General features: G+C 44.6%; 1 protein-coding gene across 1 annotated transcript in view; it reads right to left on the bottom strand.

Moving 5' to 3' along the window:
- Positions 1 to 15,668, bottom strand: part of LOC126426720 (ankyrin repeat domain-containing protein 65-like) — a 128,014-nt gene extending 112,346 nt beyond the window's left edge. Inside the window, exon 1 of the mRNA XM_050088641.1 lies at positions 15,500 to 15,668. The gene's annotated coding sequence lies outside the window, so the exon portion shown is untranslated. The remainder of the gene's footprint in view (positions 1 to 15,499) is intronic.
- Between the last annotated feature and the right edge of the window lie 3,396 nt (positions 15,669 to 19,064).

Here is a 19,064-nt window from a genome sequence, read left to right as displayed (position 1 = left end):
GACGACACAGTGTAGTCGAGTCCTTGCGGGAGAGGCTAAAGGAAGAACGCCATGGGCCTGGATTCACCTTAATGGCACGAAGTTTATTAGACAGTGGAGTAGCCTCCCAAGAATTGGCCCATGACTGTGCAAAGTGGGATTTGATGTGAAGCCGTAAATCCGCTGCAGGAGGGGTTACAGAAAACGGGGGGTAAGTAACTGCTCCCCCAGCCAAACGATCAGCGAGCTCATTACCCGGGATACCCACATGGCCCGGGACCCATAGGAAATCAATGGAACAAGCAGCACGGTGAAGATCAGCGAGATGGTCATGGATGGCAGAGACCAAGGGATGGCGCGAAAAACACCGGTCAATAGCAACAAGGCCACTCAACGAGTCCGTACATAACAAAACGCGGTTGTGTTGGGATTGTTTAATAAAGGTAAGGGCCCGGGAAATTGCCATCAATTCCGCAGTAAACACCCCACATGAGGGTGGCAGTAGATGATTTTCCGTTCCAACAAAGGACGTGAAGGCATACCCAACATGATCAGCAGATTTAGAGCCATCAGTGTAAAAAACAACAGCATCCCGAAACTCCCATAAAATTTGGCGGAAAAAGGAACGGAACACCACCGGGGGGGTGGAATCTTTCGGACCGCGGCGGAGATCCATCCGAATTCGAGGCCGAGGAACTAACCAAGGAGGGGTGGAGGGGAGGGAGCGAGGAAGACAGGACAAAGAAGGAAGCCGAAAATCACGGGTAAGAGACGCAAGGCGCAGCCCAACCGGTAAACCCGCCCGAGGGCGGGAGTCAGGCGGGCGACGTCCATGGTCTGGGAATAGGATAGAATAGGAAGGATGAGCGGGAGAAGAACGGATAGTAAGGGCATAAGACACCAGAAGCTGGGACCGCCGAACAGAAAGGGGGGGGATCCCAGCTTCAACCAAGAGACTATCAACAGGGCTCGTAGGGAATGCACCGGTGGCCAAACGGATACCACGATGGTGGACTGGATCCAGCACGTGCAGCGTGGAAGGAGCAGCTGAACCATAAACTTGACAACCATAGTCCAAACGTGACAGAACTAGAGCACGATAAAGACGGAGGAGGAGGGAACGGTCCGCACCCCAAGAGGAGTGGGCAAGGAAGCGAAGGACATTGAGTTTTCGGAAACATCCTACCTTCAGGAGTCTGATATGGGGCAGCCAAGTGAGCTTGTTGTCGAAAAGAAGACCTAGGAAACGAAACTGTGGAACCACAGGCAATCTTTGTGCACCGAGATAGAGCTCTGGATCAGGGTGGACCGTAGTACGGCGACAGAAGTGGACCACCCGCGATTTTAAAGGAGAGAATTGAAACCCGTGTGAGAGGGTCCATGCAGAGGCACGCCGTATAGCCACCTGGAGCTGCCGTTCTGCAGATGGCATCGAGGAGGAACTAACCCAAATGCAGAAATCATCCACATACAGGGCAGGGGCGACCAAGGGACCGACAGAGGCCACAAGTCCATCGATAGCAATGAGGAAAAGAAGGACACTCAAGACAGAACCCTGTGGGATGCCCGTCTCCTGGGTCCGTGGAGAACTAAAAGCAGTACCAACTCGAACTCTGAATGACCGATGGATCAGGAACTGGCGGATAAAAATCGGGAGTGGGCCCCGAAGACCCCACTGATGAAGGGTTAGTAAGATGTGATGGCGCCAGGCCGTGTCATAGGCCTTGCGAAGGTCAAAAAACACTGCAACCAAATGGCGGCGCTGGGAAAAAGCCTGCCGAACTGCGGATTCCAAGCGAAGCAAATGATCGATTGGAGATCGTCCCTCTCGAAAGCCACACTGGTAAGGGGACAATAGATCCCGAGATTCGAGGACCCAAGTGAGCCGACGGGCTACCAGCCGTTCAAGTAACTTACAAACAACATTGGTCAAACTAATTGGCCGATAGCTGTCAACAGATAGGGGGTTCTGACCAGGCTTAAGGACAGGAACCACAATGCTATCCCTCCACTGAGAAGGGAAGTCACCCTGGAGCCAGATACGGTTAAACACCCGAAGAAGATGGTGCCGTTGTGGAGCACTGAGATGTTGAAGCAGCTGGTTATGAATGGAATCTGGGCCAGGGGCCGTATCATGAGAAGAAGATAGAGCAGAAAGGAATTCCCATTCAGTGAAAGGTTCGTTGTAAGATTCTGACTCACAAGTGGTGAAACATAAGGTGACAGCTTCAGCCTGCTGTTTTTGATGAAGGAAAGCAGCTGGATAGGAGGCCGACGCTGATGCCACTGCAAAATGGGTCGCAAGATGTTCTGCGAGAACTAATGGGTCCGTACAAATGCCATCTGGGAGGTGAAGGCCTGGGAGGGTGGACTGCCGATGGCAACCTTGGAGAGAGCGAAGTGTAGCCCATACCCGTGACAGAGGGACAGTGGAACCAAGGGAAGAAACGAATCGTTCCCAACATATCCGTTTGCTCTGTTTAATTAAATAACGGGCTTTAGCGCGAAGGCGCTTAAAGGTAGAAAGGCTGGCTACAGATGGGTGCCTCTTAAAGTGTTGCAAAGCTCGACGGCGATCACGGATGGCAATGGCAATGGCCGTACTCCACCACGGGACTTGCCGACGACGAAATTGTCCAGATGAGCGCGGGACAGCAAGGTTAGCAGCGCGAACAATCGCGGCAGACACGTCACGTAGGACGTCATCAATACAACCCAACAAAGAGGGAGAAAACTCGACCTGTGCAGTATATAGAGGCCAATCGGCGCGGTGGAAAGACCAACGAGGTAACCTGTCCATCGGGGAGCGGGAATGGAGCGTGATAATCAACGGGAAATGGTCACTATCACAAAGGTCGTCGTGTGGCGACCAGTGTAATGAAGGGAGGAGAGAGGGAGAAGAAAGAGAAAGATCAATGGCAGAAAAGGTACCATGACCAGCACTGAAATGAGTAGGGGAGCCATCATTAAGAAGGCATAGGTCGTGGTCTGCAATAAATTGGTCTATAAGAAGACCTCGTCTAGATGGAAAGGCACTGCCCCACAAAGGATGATGAGCATTAAAATCCCCAAGGAGGAGGAAGGGAGGAGGAAGTTGCTGAAGAAGGGTGGTTAAGGCAGCAGGTGTAAGAGTCCTGTCAGGAGGGAGATAAAGATTGCATACTGTGACTGCAGAGTCTAAGTGGACCCTAACAGCAACCGCTTCCAATGTAGTGTGGAGAGGAATCCACGTGCTAGCAATGTCTGTACGGACTAACGTACAAACGCCACCAGAAGCCCGCAAGGGTCCGACCCGATTTCGACAGAAAACACGGAACCCACGGAGGGTCGGTGAGTGAGCATCAGTAAAATGAGATTCCTGGAGAACCACACAAGCTGCTGAGTAGGACGAAAGAAGGGATTTCAATTCCGGAAGGTGACGATAGTAGCCATTACAATTCCACTGGAGAACCACAGAACGATGGTTTAAATGAGGGCTGAACACGCTAAATCCAGTCATACCGCCGGGTCCCCACCCGTCACCGACAAGGAGGGGGCGACATCCATAAACGACAGGTCAGAATCCGGTTGTGAAGCCGGGGAAGGGACCTCTGGTGACACCAGAGGCTCCTTGTCCCGGGACTTATGTTTCTTCTTCTTTTCAGGCTGAGATCGAGGAGGGCTGTGTGGCATAATGGAGCCAGCTGCAGCAAGATCAGGAACAGAAAGAGACCGGGCGACCGGGGGACCGATAGACCGCGGCTCTCGCGGTCGCCGCGCTGCAGCAGACCTTTGACCTGGAAGGTGCCGGGAAGGGGCATCCCGGGAGAGGCGCCCTTGACCGGCAGACGCCGAAGGAGTGGGACACTTCTCCGGCTGGGGAGGGGGAGCAGCGCCCAGAGGAGAAGGTGTGGGAGCCGCAGGGGAGGGGGGAAGGAGAGGGGTCCGGGATGGGGGTAAGGAAGGGGGAGGAAGGGATGAAGATGTAACCAAGGCGTAACTAGATGTCATGGACACAGGGTGCAATCGTGCGTATTTCTTACGGGCCTCTGTGTAGCTTAAACGATCAAGAGACTTATACTCCTGTATCTTTTTTTCTTTCTTATAGACGGGGCAATCTGCTGAACGAGGAGAATGACTACCACGACAATTTACACATACAGGAGGGGGAACACAGGGACTCCCCTCATGGAGTGGACGTCCACAGTCACCACAGAGAGGGTCCTGGGTACAGCGAGAAGACATGTGGCCAAAACGCAAGCACTTAAAACACCGCATAGGAGGTGGGATGTACGGCTTCACATCACAGCGATAGACCATAATCTTAACTTTCTCAGGAAGGGTATCCCCTTCAAAGGCCAGGATAAAGGCACCAGTGTCAATACGATTATCTTTAGGACCCTTCTGAACACGCCGAACAAAGTGAACACCCCGCCGTCCGAGATTGTCCCGAAGTTCCTCATCAGTTTGAAGGATGAGGTCTCTGTGAAAAATCACACCTTGTACCATATTTAGAGACTGGTGAGGGGTAATGGACACGGGAATTGTGCCAAGATGGGTACAGGCACGAAGGGCCGCTGATTGGGCGGCCGAAGCAGTTTTTATCAGTAACGAACCCGACCGCATCTTGCTCAGGGAGTCCACTTCACCGAACTTGTCTTCAATGTGTTCCACAAAGAATAAAGGTTTGACACTGGTGAAAGTATCTCCATCAGTCCTGGTGCAAACTAGATAACGGGGGAAAGGTTTTGCCCCTAGACGACGCGCCTGACCCTCCTCCCAGGGGGTAGCCACGGAAGGGAAGGCCGAAGGGGCAAGAGAAGCAGCACTTGAGGAATCAGTACCACGCAGAGAGACGGCCGCAGAAGAGCGGCCAGAGTTTTGGACCCGTATGCGTTTCATCTGCATAGCGTCCGCCCTGATACCACCCACTCCGATCAGGGGCTCTCCTCACGGGCGCCACCCAGCCACAGCAAGGGCCGTCTGGCACGGCGGCCATTGCCGGGAGTTCCGATGCTCCAGGATGACGAGCAACCACTCCAAGGCATGCATGAGGAGGTCACAGCTCAGGTATCAGAAGTGTGATCCCTGTGTGTTCAGGGGGCTCAACCAAAAGGGTACATAGCGACCCCACCACACGGGCTGGCTACCGTGCTGGCTATGCACCCTAGCATCAGACAACGACGTGAAAGAAAAGGTGGAATGTACTAGGAGGGCGCACGTCGGAGACACTAGGTAAGGTGCTCTTCCCCAAATGGCTCACACTACGGAAGAGAAATTTTGGAATGGAGGTCAAACCCCAGAGGGGGACCAAGGAACGCCAAAAGGAGGAGATGAGTACGCAAAAAAAAGCCGGAGTGTAGAACCAACAGAACCAGGAGGATAGCGGGGGCCAACATAAGCAAGGACACCAATAGAGAGAGAGGAGAGGGTGAGGGGAAAGGAGCATGGAGGGGAAAGGAGGGGAAGGGAAAGGAAAGGAAATGCAGCCCGGGAGAGAAAGAAGGCTGCAATGGCTCGGGGCCCCGTGCTCGCCACGCACGTATCCACAAAAGAGTTGTGGACCCCCTGGGGGGAAGTTTCACGGAAGCTCGAAATAGTGCGGACGTCAATGCGAGATGCTTTTAATAGTTTCCACAATGAAACATTGTCTCAAAATATGGTAGAAAACCCAAAGAGATTCTGGTCCTATGTAAAGTACACCAGTGGCAGAAAACGATCAACACCGTCACTGCGCGATAGCGATGGCGAAGTTAGGCTGCGTTCGCATTGCGCGCCGCGCCGAGCCGAGCCGGGACGGCGAAATGGGGGAAAATCCACTTCTCCGATTTTCATGTTGTAAAAATTCTTAGCGGTATACAAGTCTTCGCCACATCGTTTTATTAACTTATTTTTTTCCTTAAAAGCGTTACTTACGTCGTGAAAAAAGAAAAGTCTACTTTTCGTTTCGCGTGATTTCTTAGTTTCGTAACGCTTTCCAACAGGTTTTGAAGAAAGTATGCTGCTAAAAAATCTGATTTTTGTACACGTGGTAGTGTAACATCTTAGCCTCGTATTGAATCATTTATCTTTCCATATTTCTGAACAGTCATTGTGAAATGATGCTATTTGTCAACGTTGTGCACTGGATTTACAAATCTTGTAGTGAAAAAGTTATGTAGCGGGTAGCTTATTGTTAGATCCGTTTTAGACCATACATTGTTGGGAATGAAATGTAGCTAAAAGTACCAAAAAGTTTTTGAAATGATAATGATACTGATATCTGTCTCTGGTCTCAAGTAATGCGAGATATTCAGTGACGTCAGTGCCGCGTCCGCAAGCCACGGAGTTCGAGCGGCTACAGCTTGGTTCAGTGTAGTCATATGATGCAGGGCAGAAAAAAACTAATTACTAGTGATCAGCGCAGACCTAGTGCCGGTCCCTCTTATTATTTTAATGGTCTCGTTGTCTAGATAAATCCAGATGTACAAGAATTTTTCCCTCGGCTACTGGACAATCATCTGCTATGCTTTTACAATTGGCCACACGTTGCATCACAAAAGACAAACAATTATTTGTCATCAACATCCTACAATTAGTGTAGCGTACATTTCGTATTTCGAACTAAGAGTATATTAATCTAAAATGAGATCTTGCTCCTGATGCATTGTAATAAAAGCTTGCAACATTCTACATGATTTCTTTCTAGTTGCATATAATAAACAGCAGATGTTAAAAAATATAAATACATTTACAGATGTTTCTATGACTAAGTTTGACTAGGCGCAAAAAGTTCATTTTTTATCGCTTTTACAGTTCATGTGAGTAGTACCGCAAGCTGTAAATAATTACATTCTTTAGATCGACCCTATCTCCACTTAGAAATATCTGTGGATAGCTCTTACAAACAGTCTATTTCAGGAAATGAATACAATGAAACCAAGGCTGAGTGGGACAGTGTTTCAATAAACCCATTAAAAAACCTAAATGTATCGTCTGTATGTGTGCGCGATTGCGCACATGTACAGGTAGAAGTGTCAATGACATAGGTCTGATATCATTTGGTGTAAAACTAATCACAAAAACAAACTGGAGATTTGTGATACGTTTACTGCAGAAACTGAAGTGCAATTCTATAGTCTCGTTGTCTACTTTGACAGAAAAAATAATGGAGAGTTAATGAAACTGCTGTAGATCGACACAGATGTGCGTTTCATTGTTCTTCATTGTTTTTTTTTTCTTCCTTGGCGGGCTGCGCTGCACTGTCAAGGTAATCCCCACTCTTTGGCTAAATGGCTGTTAGCTGCCGGTCGCCAAATAAATAAATTTAAAAATCCCCACCCTTCGACAGCTGACAAGCAAGTCAGTAGAAAACGCAGCTGCAGTCAACAGTTGCTCGCCTTCAGCTAGTCTGTGCTGTCGTGTACAGCATTGTCTTCTCTCTCTTATTGGTATTGTTTTGACTCTGCAGTGACTCGTCGAGTTTTGAAGTACAGAAGAACTAGGAGGTTATGGATTCATCCCATAAATAGCGACAGACATTCAGGAGAGTTTTTTTCTTTACATGAACTTAAAAACTATCCTGAAAATTTATTCAGATTACAGAATGAATCATAATACTTTTCAGTATGTGCTGCAGAACATTCAAGACAAAATTTCGAAACAGAACAAATTTTCGCAGAAGTATAACAGCAGAAGAAAAATTGTGTATAACGATAAGGTAAGATTCGTTAGTACACACTTTTTGGTTTGCAGTAGAACTTTGCACAGTATGCACTACCTCCAATTAATTGTAGTCATGTTTTTGCATTTTAAATTTCACAAACGCTTTCCTCTGAGAGGAAGAGTTTATGAGACTCCTGAAATCATTAGGAAGTAATTAGCTTCGTCATTTTGGGTAATGTCTTGCTGTGCCTTCAACGAAGAATCGCAGAAATACTCCTTCAGAATTTTCCGACCTTTTTCTTCATGATGCAGCGCTTGGCAGTGGTGATGGTTCATCATGTGGAGCCACTGATGACTTCACAGAATTCTTTTTATTACCTTGTAAGATAGACAGATTTATAGGCGAAGAGTTTTGAGATAATGCCCTTTGACTCAGTCAAGTGCATTTGTCTACTTCATAATGTTGTCATTGACAGAGAAGGATGCAATGTTGAAGCTGGAAAGTTTTGTAACAATGCTGATATGCAGAAAGCTGGTGCCACATTCAACAGAAATTCCACATTACGTTCGAAAACTGTCAGGAACTCTTGTTGAAGATTTCGTTTTAAAATTCAACCTAAAATAATTAAAAACCATTCAAAAATAAATTTAGGAATTGGAAGTACTTAGCTATATACTGTATCTTTGTGTATCCCGTTTCATCGCAATAAAACAAAAAAATTATAAAGGGAATTAATTTACACTTCTGTGTACTATCTGAAACACACTCGTTGGTTACTTCGTTCCATAATCTGGAAACTGCATCATTACTGCCATACTAGCCGAATTTCTGATACCAAATTGATGGCCGCAAGTTAATGTCATGTATATGTTATTCTGCATTCATTAAAGTAAGAACATCGGAAAAAGATGTCACAGACAACAGCTTATAGTAACGTGCCACAGCATGACTTTACAATGCATTGGCATCTGGTAGGGACACATTTCCGTCCCTCAGTGACACTCATATCTGCCTCCGTTTACAAGTAAATGCGATCTATTCAGTGGCGGCAGTGCCGCTATCGCTGGCAAGCTATTGTTGTAAATGCATGTAAATACGGTAGATTAAATAAATGAAATAAAGGTAATTTCGCAAGTATCATTGTAATAAACGTAATTTTTCCTCACTGATTGTGAAATGTGAGGTAACATCTTAAAACAAAAGACGTGTGCAGTCACACTTGAGATGAAAGCAGAGGGGAGGCGTGTGATGCGTGTACTGCAGAAGCTGTAGTGCTGCTCCACAGGCTCGCGCCGGCAATATCAAACACTCGGGATGTCGCCGGCTCGGCTCCGGGGGGCTCACGCCGTGTCGGCGCGGCCCGGCCGCCACTGTGAACACCGCAGTTCAGAACCATGTGTTTGATATTAAAGCGGGCGGCGGCCCGGCCAGGCCGGCAGTGTGAACACAGCCTTACCGATGATGGTGCCACCGAAGCGGAGTTACTAAATACAGTTTTCCGTAATTCCTTCACGAAAGAAGACGACGTACATATCCCAGAATTCGAAACCAGAACAGTTGTTAGCGTGAGTGACAAAAGTAGATTTGTGCTGCGAAACAACTCAAATCACTTTACTAAGGCAAGTCTTCAGGTCCAGATGATGTAGCAATCAGGTTCCTTTCAGAGCATGCAGACAACACAGCATTTCTTATCAATCATATACAACCGTTCACTTGGCGAAAGGTCTGTTCCTACAGACAGGAAAGTAGCACATGTCACACCAATATTCAAGAAAGGAAACAGGAGTAACCCATTTAATTACAGACCCAAATCAATGACCTCAATTTGCAGTACGATTTTGGAGCACATACTCTACTTTAACATTATGAATCACTTTGAAGAAAATGACTTATTGATACATAACCAACACGGCTTCAGAAAATATCGTTCTTTATTCCCATCAAGTATTGAGTGCTGTCGACAAGGGATCTCATATCGATTCGATATTCCTAGATTTCCAGAAGGCTTTTGATACCGTTCCTCACAAGCTACTATTAAATTGCGTGCATACGGAGTATCGTCTCAGTTGTGTGATTGGATTCGTGATTTCCTCTCCGAGAGAGACCACAGTTCGTGGCGATAGACGGTAAATCATCGAGTGGAACAGAAGTGATATCAGGCAATCCGCAAGGTAGTGTCATAGGCTCTCTGCTGTTCCTGATTTACCTACATGATCTAGGAGATAATCTGGGCAGCCCCCTTAGATTGTCTGCAGATGACGCTGTGATTTACAGTCTAGTAAAGTCATTAGACGATCAATTCCAACTACAAAATGATCTAGAGAGAATTTCTGTATGGTGCGAAAAGTGGCAATTGGCACTAAACAAAGAAAAGTGAGAGGGGTCATCCACATGGGTATTAAAAGAAATCCGAGTAATTTTGGGTATACGATAAATCGCACAAATCTTAGGGCTGTCAATTCGACTAAATACCTAGGAATTACAATTACGAGCAACTTAAATTGGAAAGATCACATAGATAATATTGTGGGGAAGGCGAAACAAAGACTGCGCTTTGTTGGCAGAACACTAAAGAGACAGCCTACATCACACTTGTCCATCCTCTGCTGGAATATTGCTGCGCGGTATGGGATCCCTACCAGGTAGGATTGACGGCGGACATCGAAAAAGTTCAAGGAAGGGCAGCTCATTTCGTGTTATCGCGAAACAGGGCTGAGAGTGTAACTGATATGAGACGCGAGTCGGGCTGAGAGTCACTGAATCAAAGGCAGTCTTCATTGAGGAGAGACCTATTTACGAAATTTCTCCAACTTTCTCTCCCCAATGTGTAAATATTTTGTCGACACCCAACTACGTAGGAAGAAATGATCATGATATTAAAATAAGAGAAATCAGAGCTCGAACGGAAAGATATAGGTGTTCCTTTTTCCAACGCGCCATTCGAGAGTGGAATGGTAGAGAAGTAGTATGAAAATGGTTCATTGAACCCTCTGCCCAGCACTTGAGTGTGAATTGCAGAGTAACCATATAGATGTATATGTAGATGTGATGAGTTTCATATTTATATGCTTTAGGTATTCAAACCTAACAAAGAAAATTACGCACCACGTGGAGCGTAGAACCACCGCCCGCCGGCACACACGATGGTCAATCTACGACCCTGTCCATCACGCCACGCATGTAGTTAACACCTCCCTTACTTCTGATACATAGTCCTACTCGAAAAAAAGTCAAAAGCTGATTTTTGCCTGTAATCTTGTGAACAACATTAACTACCTGTTTCTCGCCATTAACGGTGTTCCACGCGCGTGTTTCACTACGAAGCAGGAATCAGTGTCGACTATTTTCGCGGTACGTATGAACACCGAGACAATCAGAGCACAAGTACTGGTTGCAGAGACACTGACTGTACACAATTTTTAACATAAAAGTTACAGAGGTAAAGTACGATTAAGATAGATGTTGATGGCTGTTAATACGTCAGAATGTCTGAAAGGTTCTTCCACACTGACATAGTAATAAGCTATCTAACACATAAGTTGGACCTACTTCCAAGAGCGGAGCACCACCAATGGTAAGAGAGCTTCGGCTGCTGACCAGTCAGCGCGCTTGCGTTTCTTTACATCTGGTTTGCTCTTATGATGAAGTACATGCTACATACGAACCCCGTAGCCCCACCCTTTATTTCGCATTCACGTTCATTGTCTTATCCGTCTCTCAACCGTATCTTCTTATTCCACACCAACCTACACCTCTTGCTGTGCTACGGAGTACTGAAAGCGTGTTGCCGATAAATAAGTAGGATTCTCAGCCACATATGAATTTTTCCAGATAGACAGAAATACGCTATTCTTCAACAACGGCATAAAAAAGGGGGATAGGTCTGATGCTAACAACTACCACCCAGTCTTAGTTCTGACATCTTTATCCAAAATTCTTGAAAAAGTCATGTATTCAGGAGCAGAATCTCTTATCTGTAAAAATGACGTACTAATTAAATGTCAATTTGGTTTTCAGAAAGACTTTTCAACAGAAAATGCTATATATGTGCTTTCACTGATCAAATATTAAATGCACTGAATAACCGAACTTCATCCATTGGAATATTTTGTGACCTCTCGAAGGCTTCTGATGGTGTGAATAATGAATTTCTTCTAGACAAGCGTAAGTATTGTGGCATGAGTGGGACAGTGCACAAATGGTTTAATTCATATTTAACTGGAAGAAAGCAGAAGGCTGAAATTAACAGTACAAATAGTCTGCGAAAACCAGCAGAGTCCTTTAACTGGGGAGGTATCAAGAACGGTGTCCCACAGAGTTCAGTCTGTTTCCTTGTTGGTCTTTATATACATTAATGACTCGCCACTCTATATTCATGAAGATGCAAAGCTAGTTCTTTTTGCTAATGATACAAGTACAGTAATCACACCCAAGGAAATTGTAAATAATGTCTTTCACTAAATTAATAAGTGCTTCTCTGCAAGTGGACACTTATTAAATTATGAGAAAAAACAGTGAATATAATTCTGTGCAGTTAATGGCATAACACATAAATATAGGCTATGAACACAAGTCTCTTGCTAAGGCAGGGGATTCAAAATTTCTGGATGTGTACACTGATGAGAAGTTGAATTTGAAGAAACATCGATGATCTGCTGAAATAGTTAGGTTGAGCTACTTACGCTACTGCGGTTATTGCAAAATATTGGTGATGAACATCATTAAATTAGCCTACTATGCCTATTTTCATTCACTGCTTACACATGGTATCGTATTTGGGGGCAATTCGTCACTAAGAGGAAAAGTATTCATAGCACACAAGGGTGTGATCAGGCTAACAGCTGGAGCCCACAGAAGATCACCTTGTGGACGTTTATTTAATGAACTCGAGATATTCACAGTACCTTCGCAGTACATATATTCATTTATGAAATTTGTCATTAATGACCCACCCCAATTCAAAAGTAACAGCAAAGTGCATAGCTACAACATCAGAAGAAACAATCTTCACTACTCTGGATTCAATCTCACTTTGTCACAAAAAGGTGTGAATTACGTTGCCACAAAAATATTTGGTCACTTGGCAAATTGCATTAAAAATCCGGCAGATACTAACCAAAATTTAAAAGAAAAGAAAATTATGGAAATACGGAAGCGTCCGATCCCGCCCGTCTACTTTCACCCATGACGTCACAAATATGGCGGAAACGACCATAAACCACGATTCCAATATGGCGCATATAAAGTCGTTATGTACACATTGTGAGGACGAAAATACATCGAAAAACACACACACACACACACACACACACACACACACACACACACACACACACACACACTTTCCACAAGAAGCCTAATGACACTAACGGGACAAGCGCGGGAAATGGGGTGTTTTGGGTGGGGGGAGGGGGGCAAACTAAATATAAACAAATTTAGACGCCCACCCCCATACGAAACCACATAAAAAGACGAAAAAACCGACATCACAAAACTCCCCAAATACCACTAAACAATATCATTTGGAATCAGACACTTCCCTTGACCTATATAGCTCAACAGCAGCTCCCGATCCCATAAATTAGGATCAAACACTTCCCTTGGCCTATATAGCTCAAAAACATCTCCTGATACCAACAGACACAGCCACACATCGGGATCGAACACTTCCCTTGACCTGCGCACTTAATTTTATCCGTCATATCCATTCCTGAACAAAAACAATCTATTAATTTTACTAAAATTACCACACGACGTATAGCGAACACTAAATTAACCTTCACACAAAATCGTTAACTCACTGAAACGAATTCCACTACAAACACAGCTGACACACTAACAATTCTGGATAATGAGCAAAAGCAAACTGATCCCATTACACCACACGAGCGAAAACCCTGAACATACCACCAGAGAGCACAACAAACCACAACACGACGACATCTACAAACACGCCACACTCAAACCAAACTCCGCGCCGTCGTGACGTCACACACGACAACACCCTTACGTCACGTGTCAAAGCCGACGCGTGGGATCGGACGCTTCTGTCGACCCTCCTGAATGACAGCTCGTACTGAATAGATGAATCTTTAGACATGAAGTATTAAATATAAAAATATTTACTATTTTGTGTAAAGAAAACTTATGTTAAAGTGATACATCCCACATCATTACGAAATGTATTAATGCGCTATGCAACAAGGATCAATGTATGTATGTATGTATGTATGTATCTATGGATGCAGACCAATTTGTCAACACAACCCATATTTCAGGGAGGTGGCTATGGTCTCAGCCCTTCTTTGTGGAAGTTTGTCTACAACCACCTGCATTGCTATATTTCATTTACTTACACAAAAGACGATGAAATTACTCCCAACGTACTAATGACAAGAGATCCGCTTTCTGTGATATAAACTGTGTATTCCTTTCTCTACGCAACAGCAACACCCTTCATACTGTAGGCAACTACAGATGTAACAATGCGTTCTTCTTAAAGCCGCAACATTTGAATAATTCTTTATTTGTCCTAATAAAGTATTACTCAGCAGCACCCGTTTGGTTTGACAAGAACACGTGTGTGAATCTTCAGTTTCTCCCAACTTATTTTTTGATGGAACAGTCCACAGGTGAACTGCCTGTTCGTAGTGTCCAGCGTGCACGCTATGAACCGAAAGTACAGCTATGGACTGTTCCATCAAGAATATGTATAATAGTTGAGTTCTGCAGCGAGATTTGTAGCTGATACTCTGTATCTTGACATCGTTCTGAGCACTGACAAACACTTATCAGAAAAGATTCTGAGGATGGCTGGTTTTACTGCCAAAGTGTTTCAGTGCTGGTCCTTTACGTGGGGCACTGCTTCACTCGTCCAGATACCCCCTTAGCAGAAAACCGACTACTTTTTTGGTAAGTGTACGGCACAGTCTCTGCCTGGAGATGCACGATTATTAACAGAAGTGAAGACTAAGCCCGTAACGCCGGGAATTTTGACAACTTTTCTAGCAAGAGGATCAATTTTAGGTCAACGTAAGAATTCATTCATTTCTGCACTTTACACATACAGAACAAAGACGAAATGGACGATAACATTATCTGTCTTACTGACTACCCAACAGACCACCTTGTCACCAAAAACATTACTCTAGAAAAGTGAAGATATCGAAATTCAATGGAACAGCGTTCTGTATTAAAACATTTGCGTGACTTGACGTGCTGACGATTGCTAATGCAGGACTGGGAGAAAGAAGCTGACAGATTATTTGTACTAAATTCGACAGTTTTCCTGGAGCTGACTGCTTGGGGAAATACCGGATTCAATGCTCCACTATCGAACTGTCAAAATGCGTCTAGCTTGGTTTGATTTCAAACCATTAGGAGTAGGATCAGACTGTCCCAAGGTCTACGCACTATGCTGACGTAAAGTAACTGTTTAATTCCTCAATAGTCGAAGATGCCATAGCATCTTATCTACTTGCAGAAGCAGTGTTCCGTCATTCTGTTCTGTTATTCCTAACACGCAGAATAATCCTTTTATGGATCACTCGTGTGCAAATACGAATCTATATTTCGGAAAAAAAAAATTCAACAAAATGGCGCGAGTACGAGTAGAAATCTCGTCCAAGCCTATGCTTTTCACTCATGCCTAAAGTCCGTAGAACAGCAGAATTAATAGGAAAATCAGTAGGACTTTAAAATATCAAGGTTTGTAATACGAAATTCGTTAGTATTTTGAGAGCGTAATAACCGAACGCGGTTTGCTTTATAAGCGATAGTCTCCATAGTGAACGCAAATGAAACCTTACAGCTGCCATGACCTTGCAGAAACAAACCAAATGAAAACAAAGAAAATAATTCAACACTACAGGAACGCATGAAAACAGTCGTCCTTACCTTATTAAGGCTGTGGGTGTAGCAGAAGAAATTCTCGGCGCAGAAACAGCAGCACGAAACCCCAACGCAGAACGTCACACTGGACACGACTCGCTACAAATGCGACAGACGCCTGAAGCGGCAGGGCTGTGGCACGCAGTCAGGGCTGCCAACGGCTGCGAGGCCGGCAGGTACCAACTGCAGCCTGCTACGGGGGCCTCACACAGGGGGCAGCGCTTCCAGGGACCCTGCGCAGAACATGCGAATTTAATACGAAGACGGTCGTCCTAATTTTGTTATTGCGGACAAGCTGAAAAACATAAAGTAACATGTTTGTGAAAGTACTTTTCACTTAATGTAATCCAATTCTACGCTCAGTGTGACACTGCTGTGGCCACTGGAGTGCCTCTCAGAAAATTATGCCCGCACCGGAGTCGAGGGAACCAGCGGCTGTGAGACGGACGCGCCGCAGCAGTATCTGCTGCCAACACACGGCCGCTGCCCACGCGTCGATTCGATTCATTGCTGCTCGCTGCCTCTCCGCGCCATTTCTAGTCATTGCTGTGGATAACAATCAAGCATTACATTCTACCCGTCAGAAGGTGTTCCCACAGAATGATTGTTTTATTCTCGTCAGTTGATACATATGCCTGCCACACATTCCCACTTCACGTGTTGTGTGTGCTCTGTGTGTGAAGATACAGTGTTTTTCCCTGTCCTGTGGAGTTCAAAGTGCCAACAGGGAAACCTTTCCTGAAAGGGACAGATTTAAAAGATACGATTCATGTATTCAAAAGATCAAGAAAAAGCTACAACTGAACAGTTTTTGAACTCACAAAAAGGCGCTTCCGGAAAATTTCTCCGACCAACAACGTCAGACAGTGAGACTTCAGCGTGCTTAAAAGGCCATGTCCTTAACAGCAGCCTCTCATCGTGTGGTGCTTCAGGTGCAAGTGAACACAAGCACTGGAACACGGACCTCCCGCTGTCCCACATTCGGGTAGGCCTACTGCTAGCAGTTGTGAAGCAATCAGGAGTTTGGACCCAGGTACTTGGCGTAATAGGTTAACATCCACAATGATAAATGAAATTTTACATAAAGGCCCTGATAACATTGTAAGTTTTGAGTATCCTTTAAACGAGAATGAAACAAAATTTTCAACTCATTTTTAATATAAGAAGTTTACCAAATTGAGAAAGACAATGATCGTAAATGGCTTGTGTATTCGAAACCTACCGACAACGTTCTTTGTTTTTATTGTTAACATATTCGATCTCCTTCAAACAAGATATCAGGCGATGGACTCTGTGGCTGGGTTCATTTAGGAAATCGGATTCAAGAGCGTGAACAATAATTTAACAACATAAACAGTACAAGAAAGTGGGTAGAATGCGAGGTAATTTGAAACAACAAAGTGGTGTTGATCATACTGACCTTGAACTACTGGAAAAAGAGAAAGAACATTAGCGTCAGGTTCTAATATGAATTATACTCACCATCAGGTACCTAGTTCAAAGTAATATTGCCTTAAAAAGAGGCAGCGACAAGCTCTATCAAGGAAATAATGGTAGTTTTCTTGGTTTGATCGAAAGACAGCAGAATTTGACCCCATTTTGCAGGAACATTAGAGGTGGGAAAAGGCTCAAGTAAGTCATGACCATTTTCTTGGAAAAAAACATTCAGAATGAACTCATAAATTTGCTTGCCAACAAAGTAAAAAACAGCATTGTTAATTCTGTAATCGAAAGTAAATATTTTTCTGACGTGCTTGATTGTACTCCTGATACATGCCACAAGGAACAAATGACATTGATTGTTAGGTCTGTAAATTTATCAGAAGACGCAGCGACTGTGGAAGAACACTTCCTCGACTTCCTGAGCGTCACTTCAACAACAGGAGAAAGTTTGACCGAAACCGTTTTTTCGAAATTAGATGAACTAGGGCTCGATATTCATGACTGCAGAGGCCAACGTTATCGAATATGAAAGGTGATGGAAGTGGTGTTCAAGCCCGAATATTAAGGTGCAAACCAAGAGCATTTTATATGCCATGTGACAGCCACAGTCTTGTGTTATCAGATGCGGCGAAATCTACTGCAAAAGCAGTCACATTTTCTGGTGTAATTTAAAGAATATACGTTATTTTCAGTGCATCCACTCAGAGATGGGAAATCTTATTGCGCAGGGCGCCAACTTTAACAGTGAAGAATCTTTCAGATAGTTGATGTCAAAGTAGGGTGTAGAGTGTCAAAGCTGTTAAGGTGCCAGACGAGAGAAGTCAGAGGCGCCCTTCTTGAGGTCAGCAACAGCGCTGTTGAATCGAAAACAAAGAGCGGGGCTCACTCGCTTGCTGTGAACGATTTGAAAAGCTTCGAGTTTATTGTAGGCGTTCTCGTATAGTATGGCCTTCTCTTTCCCATTAGCGCAACAATTAAGGCAGCAAGCAGCAAACGTACGTGAAAGTAGCAACTAAATCTCTCGAAAGTCTAATTACGTTTATTGGGAATTTCCGCGAAGGAGTTTTCGTTAATGTGCAGTTAACAGCGAAAGATATAACTGAAACTTCGCAGGCTTGACCAAAATTTGGAGAAAGGAGAACTGGCAAGAAGGCGAAGCAATTTGATTATGAAGGTGACGATTTGGTTTGCAGAGCTCAACCTTCAGAGGAGACATATAGGATCGATTTTTTCTACCCTGTCGTTGAGACAGTGTTAAAAAGTTTGAAAGAGAGGTTTCGCCAAATGGCTAAGTATTCCGGAGTACTTGACTTTTTGTTTTCTCTAGACAGTTTAAAATACATACAGGACGAAGAATTGAAAAAGCCATCAAAAACCTTGAGAAAGAGCTAAGTGTAAACATAAACTGAGAATGTTCGAAAGACATTGTTGCTTCAGCTCTTTTGACAGAAATGTGCTCAGAGAAATGGGGCCGGTTAACGTGAAAACTCCTACGTTAGTACTGAAATACTCGAATGATTCTGCAAACCCGTTTCACGGGATTTACATCGCCCACAGTATTTAGCCAGCCGTGCCAGGAACTGTCGCCTCCGCTGAAACAAGCTTTCCACGTTCAGAGCTCGTCAAGAATTATTTCCGAAGCGGCATGTCGGTCATGTTGTCAATAGAACACGGCGTGGTTCCAGAATTGAGTTCTGAAGATACTATTCATGAATTTGCTCTTCAAATAGCGAGGAAAAGATGTTTTGTGTATACCCTTTGTGTTTATAACCTACAACTCACTCAAATTCTTGTGAGACAAGGAGCAGAGTCGAGTGATGAAAACATTGAAGCGTATATCCTGAACAAAATTTGTGAACCTTACCTGATTTTGAATTCCATTGAGTTGGAAGGATTCCAGTAGCAGTCTTATTATTAACATTTTTTAATAACCATAACTATTAAGTTTTCTTCTCCAATTAACTATTTTCCTACAACGACAGTAGGTCCCCTGCGGTAACAGTCTGCTGATGCACTGGTACTGCGTTAATGACGGAAGTTAGAATTCTTTTGAACGTCACGGAGATATGTGAGCTGTGTTGGAGGAGGGACTGAGAGTTTTGGGGGGGAGGGTGTGGGAGAGCCCCTC

The sequence above is a fragment of the Schistocerca serialis genome, chromosome 11, assembly GCF_023864345.2.
Source record: "Schistocerca serialis cubense isolate TAMUIC-IGC-003099 chromosome 11, iqSchSeri2.2, whole genome shotgun sequence".
Taxonomy (NCBI): domain Eukaryota; kingdom Metazoa; phylum Arthropoda; class Insecta; order Orthoptera; family Acrididae; genus Schistocerca; species Schistocerca serialis.
This window is presented reverse-complemented; position numbering and strand designations above follow the sequence as displayed.